Source organism: Coturnix japonica, chromosome 3 (assembly GCF_001577835.2).
Source record: "Coturnix japonica isolate 7356 chromosome 3, Coturnix japonica 2.1, whole genome shotgun sequence".
Lineage (NCBI taxonomy): Eukaryota > Metazoa > Chordata > Aves > Galliformes > Phasianidae > Coturnix > Coturnix japonica.
The window spans coordinates 83954352-83960487 of record NC_029518.1 but is presented as its reverse complement, the minus strand read 5'-3'; positions in this window follow the sequence as shown (position 1 = coordinate 83960487).

Below are 6136 nucleotides of genomic sequence, written 5' to 3'. Positions count from 1 at the left end.
CACCAAAAAGTAGAAACAAAGACCAAAAAAGTAGTAACATCTTGCGTTTTTCTACGAAGAAATACCCAAGACAGATTGCGCGTCTTTAATTTCTACTCCTTCATCCAGTTTCTCAGACTGAGAACTTCCTACTACACAAAGAAAACTAGTAAGACATTTTCTAATATGGCAATGTTTCATTAGCATATCCTTCCTTTGTTAAAAACAAAGTTCTGCTGAAAGATTTTACTTTCTGTCAACTTCTGACAAATTGCAAACACGGCTTCCTAGTAGGTCACACCAAACAGATTGTTTCAGTCAGGCAACTGGGGATTTAACAGCCAATCTCAGGATCAAGTTTCTTGGCACAGTCAGGAGTTGTAGGACATCATGAAGCCAAGAACATAGTAGTAGCCTTGGGAAATCTAGTTAGACCCCAGCTTTAAAGACCCTGGAAGGCCTTTCAAGATTTGATTCATTAAACATCCTGTTCTACGTGTTCTTTGTGCTAGTCATCATTCCAGGGAACTCCCAAGAGACCTCCCACTTCTTAATTAGCAGGGTGCCTCATTTAAATTTAGAAAAAATCATAGAATATGCTGTGATTTCTTGAAATTCTCTTAAGGACTGCTTTCCACCACTGATATTCTTGAAGGGTTTTGTTTATGAGACTGCCTTAAGAAGAAAGATATTTTGAAATGTTGAACTTTTCCAGACAATGGAAGTTCTAGGTTTCATTTAGCTTCTAAGCACAAAAACCACCATCAAAAGCTTTTTCTTTTGGATACTGTCCTCTTGCTCCTGTAACATACAGAGCAAGAAACCAACAAAGAAAAGGAGACAAATATCTCCATATGATTTTTGTTTTTGTTTTTTGTTTTTTTGTTGTTTTTTTTTTTTACTTCAGGTCATGTGTTTTCAAAAGGAATAATTGCAAAGATCACAGCTGCAATGGTCAAAGCTGACCAAGGAGCACTCTCATTATTTAACAGCCCCTAACAGTATGATAGCCCTAATAGAAACATCTGACTGCAACTTCTGACTTAACTGGAAATATCAAAGTGGTATTTCCACTAAATTTGCACTGCAAAACAAGTAAGAAGAAAGTGTAAACACATGTATATGTAATACCTGATGGCAGTGATAGGAGTCTTATCTGCATTTCTTTCCTTACAGAGCCAAATTCTTTGGTATACCAGAATTTGCATACATGAGAAATAATCTCTGCAATGTTTTAATTGGAAATTAACATTTTAAGACAAATGCCTTGCCCTCGAGGTACCTTTTTCTTCTAATTCATTACAAAAAATACATTACAAAATGCATAAAGACTTCCCCTGATAAGAGTGCCAACTGGAAAATGTGAAAATGGATGTTTTTATTATGTAGGCTGAGCCCCATGAAAAACCTGAATGAGTAACATCAACAGTGAATCGTCAATTAGATCTTTACTTTTGAGGGCAGCAAACAGGTGCTAATTCAGCAATGAAGTCTTTTCACGGTTACATGGCTGTTTTTTCTTTCCTTCATCTATCTGTGTTTCCAAAATAGTGATAACTAAAATTATCATTAGATTCAAAATGTTAGAAAAGATCTTTATAACGTGATTTTTGGAACACAAGAAATTTACAGAAAAAAAGCAAACCAAACCAAAACAACAACAAAAACCAAACACATGTAAATAGATTTTCTCCACTTTGCTATGAATGTTAAATATAGACAACTGTCAGTTTTAGAACCATTTAGCGTGGTTCTAAGTTTTTGGAGGGAAATGAGATGAAAGAGTCAGAAGAGAGCAATTGCATTAGTAAAGAATTCAGTAGGTACAGTACAGATTGTTAAAAATAATGTAATGTGAGGCAAAGTCATTTTCTGTCTTAGTAGAAAGACCATCTTGCCAAGGTCTTACAATATTGCTTTTTAAACGCTTCTTTTCCCTCAGGCTAAAACTAAAAATATTGGCTGTTTTTTTTTTTTCATTGCAATATAGGATCTACTCAAAAGAAAATGTACACAAGAGGAAAAAAAAAAAAAAGAAAAAAAATTATATTTTTAGCCCCTTTTTATTCCATTTTGCTGCTAACATGATTTCACTGTGAATGTTCCTGATTTACATAGACCCTTTGCTGCCTCCGGTGGAGGATCTGTACAGTAAAAAGACACAGAACTGTTTTCAAAGCTGCTTATGAATTCTCAGATTTTGATGTTAGTTTTACACCAGTTTAGGCCATGATGCAAAAATGCCCCTGTAAGTTCTTCCAACTGGTAGTAGTCCTCAAAGGATGGCCCGTGATCACTGAATTAAAGGCAGAAATCACAGGCTGCACATACTAATGCTGCTAGGGAGGGTTCCAGGCACTGGAATCCAGCCACGTACACTGTTAAACTGCTAGAGCAAACCCTGACACGTGGTTGTGACAACTCTCCCCACTGATTCTGTAGTACTGTTGGGAAGTTAGGAAGCATAGGAAGTAATCAGTAGTTCGCGTAAGGCTGTCCTCTCACAGGGAATAAGGAGGATGGACAGAATGGATGTGGCCTATCCTGTGCCAGCTGGCTTAAGTAAGCCAGTCTTTAGCAATGGTCTTGAGCACATTACATTTACTCCTAGAAACATAGCCTGTGTGTGCCAGGCCCTGGATTTCCCGCAGTTTGTCTGACTCAAGATGCTTTCTCTCCTCTAAAGAATGGCAGCCTTCCGTACAAGAAGAGACAGTAAGGCCTTTCAAACAGTATGCTTACTTACAAGCAGTCTCTGGACCATGATCTTTCTGCTTAAAGGTGTGCTCTACACTTGAACTGTTAAAAGTCAGCCCATTGTCCACCAGATAGTCACAGAGCCTGCTTAATAGATGAGCAGCCTATGGATCCACGTAAGGAAAGATGTATTACTTCTTTTCAAGTTCTAGCTGTTGGTGCTTACCATTCAGATGCTGTTAACAATCTGTATGTGAGATATCCCTATGTATGTTGCCTGAGGTAACTTTTGGTTTTTAGCATAAATCTTTAAAGAAATGGAGCAAACACACAGTGAGTTAACATTCTGAAACTTAGGCTGTACTATCAAAATACGTCATTTGTCAGCAATGGCTCTACAAAACACGTGTGACTTGTTCATCTCTTCAAGGTAAGAAGCAGTGCTGGGAAGAGGAAGCTACTCTGCCTCTACTGAGTTCTTAGGTATACTGAAACTATCCTCTTTCCTTTTGCACAGAGATGATAGCATTCCAGCAAACGTAATGCATTCTATCAGCTAATGGGACATCAGCTTCTACTCACACTCTTACTTTGTTATCGTAAGGCAGTCTCTGCAGCTGTACAACAGTAAGTGAACAAATAAGAGTCAACAGAGAACACACATACAGTAGGCTTCCTGCTGTACAGTAGCTATAGACCTTCCTATGGCCTGAAAGCATCTTAAAATAGAATTAACCTCCTCAGCTGCTTAAATGTTAAGGTTCTGGTTTATGTTAGCATCCCCCTGAGGTCAACTGTCAAGAGAGGTTTGATTAGTTCTCTGGGGCATTTATCCTTACTCTGAAAAATAATATAGAGAATAATTCAGCGCGGTGGTCTCTGGACTTTGAGATTTCAGGGGATACTTTGAACACAACGCGAGGTGGCTAAAAAAGGCGACACAACTCTTGGAACACTTAAATTTCCTTGTGGTGCTGGTTCAGGACAGCAGCTCTGCATGGATCCAGCACTGCAAAACTGATAGAGGATATTATTGAAGCTGCTCAATGACTGATGCGTTGGCCAATACAGAGCTACCTTTAGCCTTGAATTTACACATACAGGAAAACCGTAGCCAGAAATCTGTTTTGTGGTATTTTTTAAGCTTTCTACCAAACATCACGCTGGCCCTGACCATAATACCAATAAAATATTTAGGAACTGTATCAAAGTTCATCACTTTTGGTTTTAGGGATGATTGATGGGATTTTAATCTTGTTGGCATTTGCATCAGGTAGGAAGTTGGGGAAAGCCCTTAAAATGCTCAATTGGCTTTAATACCCCGAACATCTGTTGAAGTTTTTGTTCAAGTTATATATATTCTCTGGCTGATTTCAGTGCTGCAGGAATTCTTAATGCCTCATCATTACTCTCCCCAGCAGCTGTCACTGGGCATTGCCTCTGAGAGCTGGAGGCTCACAGAGATGACTGAGCCAGGTGCATAAATATTATTATACAGCAATGTACAATACATTATATTGAAAACATATTACTCATTTTCATAACTCGGAGGAGAGATTTTGGAAAGCATTGTCTGTTGGATGCAATATGTATATCTTTTCTGCATAGATTGTTAACCTATATTTGTAATTCCAAAGTAATGCTTACCTATGTATTATATTGAATGAAAAGCAGTACAAAGACAATGGCCAGGTAAAAAAGCACCAGCTTACCACCTGCCTGTGCAATTATTCTTTAAACATCAGGTGGGATAAAAGCTCCTCAGTAGAAATTCCTAACTTTTATTGGGATCAGAAGCTTAAATTATGAAACTATCTGTGGCTATTAAATCCTTATAACAGACTTTCAGTATTTTGTAAGTCGAGTTACTGTGTTGACAAGCCAATATCCACTCAATTCAGAACTACCAGCCCCACCTTAATTCATCACATTTATCAGGAGGAATGAAAAGTTTCTTTTGACCAAATGGTGTAGCTTCTGTTTTAAGATTGCTGTAAGCAGTTGTGATGTTTAAGGGGGAAAAGATAATGTATGTTGAAATCCTGCTTTGAGGTTCTAAGGACAATAAAGAACAACGCAAGGAGCATTTTTATAGTCATGTCGTAAGAACATGCATCAGAATTTTCTCTTAAGCATACAGTGTATTGGTTCTGAGACTGATTTACACAATCAGTTCTGCTCTGCAATCACTTGAGAAAATGTTGCACTTACTTCTATTAAATATAGATAGGAACCTTTATGTCTGTTATAATCAGCCAAAACAAGAGCATGCTTGAAACCGTAGGGCTCTTAGCATGAAAATTTCACCACTCTTAGATGACAGAACCGAGGAGTACATATTTTCTTGTTTTCACATACACCACGTAAGTAAAAAAAAGTCAAGACATCTTTCCTTTTTATTGTCGTTACATGGCATAATAGAGCAGAACTGGTAAAAAAAAAAAAGTGAATAATGTGCGTTATTTAACAAAGCTAAAATTCTGCTTGGCTTTTGCTCCATGTTCCAAATGTAGTGCCCCTGTTTCATAACCCACCAAGGGAATGTGGGAAAAGTACAGTGGTTAAATCCATCCACCAAATACAGAGTGTGGTCCTTTAATGCAGACGTGCTCACTTCATAAGCTCCTTATTCCAAAGATCACAATGAGTATTTTAATGGTAAGTCATTCAATACTGCTGTAGGTAGATCTAATCATGGATTTTGATTGCAGACAAGTTCACTCGCTTTACATCCTGTAAAAATAAGCCAATAGAATCACACCAGGTATTTTAAAATGAAATCTACCATTGCAGGACAAGCCAAAATACTGCTTGAATAGCATTGCTTCTGTGATCTACTTACTCTTCCTGGTTCAGGTTGCACTTTCAGACTTGGGTTATTATCTCCACAACCTTCTTTCACAGGAAGCAAGCTGGTTTTTGTCCTGGCCGCGAAGCTGTGTTCATCTTTCATCTCTACCTGAAGAGATTAAGCTTACATGCTGTAAATCCTGGAAGAATGCTTTCTGCAGCAGCCTGGCTGCTTAGTGTTGACAAGAGTCAGGTGCTTCCTAGTATCTAGGGATGAAATCCAAGATCTTTAATGGCAAACAGTACATCTACTCACATCAGAAGCCTCAGGAGTCAGACTGAGGGTGGGTGGAAGTCCTGGGGGTCAGTATTGGCAACGTATATGTTGAAGAGCAGTTGGCAGCACTTAACTGGTTAGCATTTAGGTAGCTGGCTTAGATCAAACCCTAAGAAAATGTAACCTGGTGGAACATTTTCATTCCAAATCAATCAGTGTAAATTTCACTTAACTGCACCAAAGCCAGGGGAGTTTTTTACACTAAGTGTGGTGAGGCACTGGAGAAGGTTGCTCAGAGAGGTGGTGGACACCCTGGCCCTGCAGACACGGTTAGGCTGGATGGAGCTGTGAGCACCAGATCTGTTGGTGTCCCTGTTCACTGCAGGAGCATCG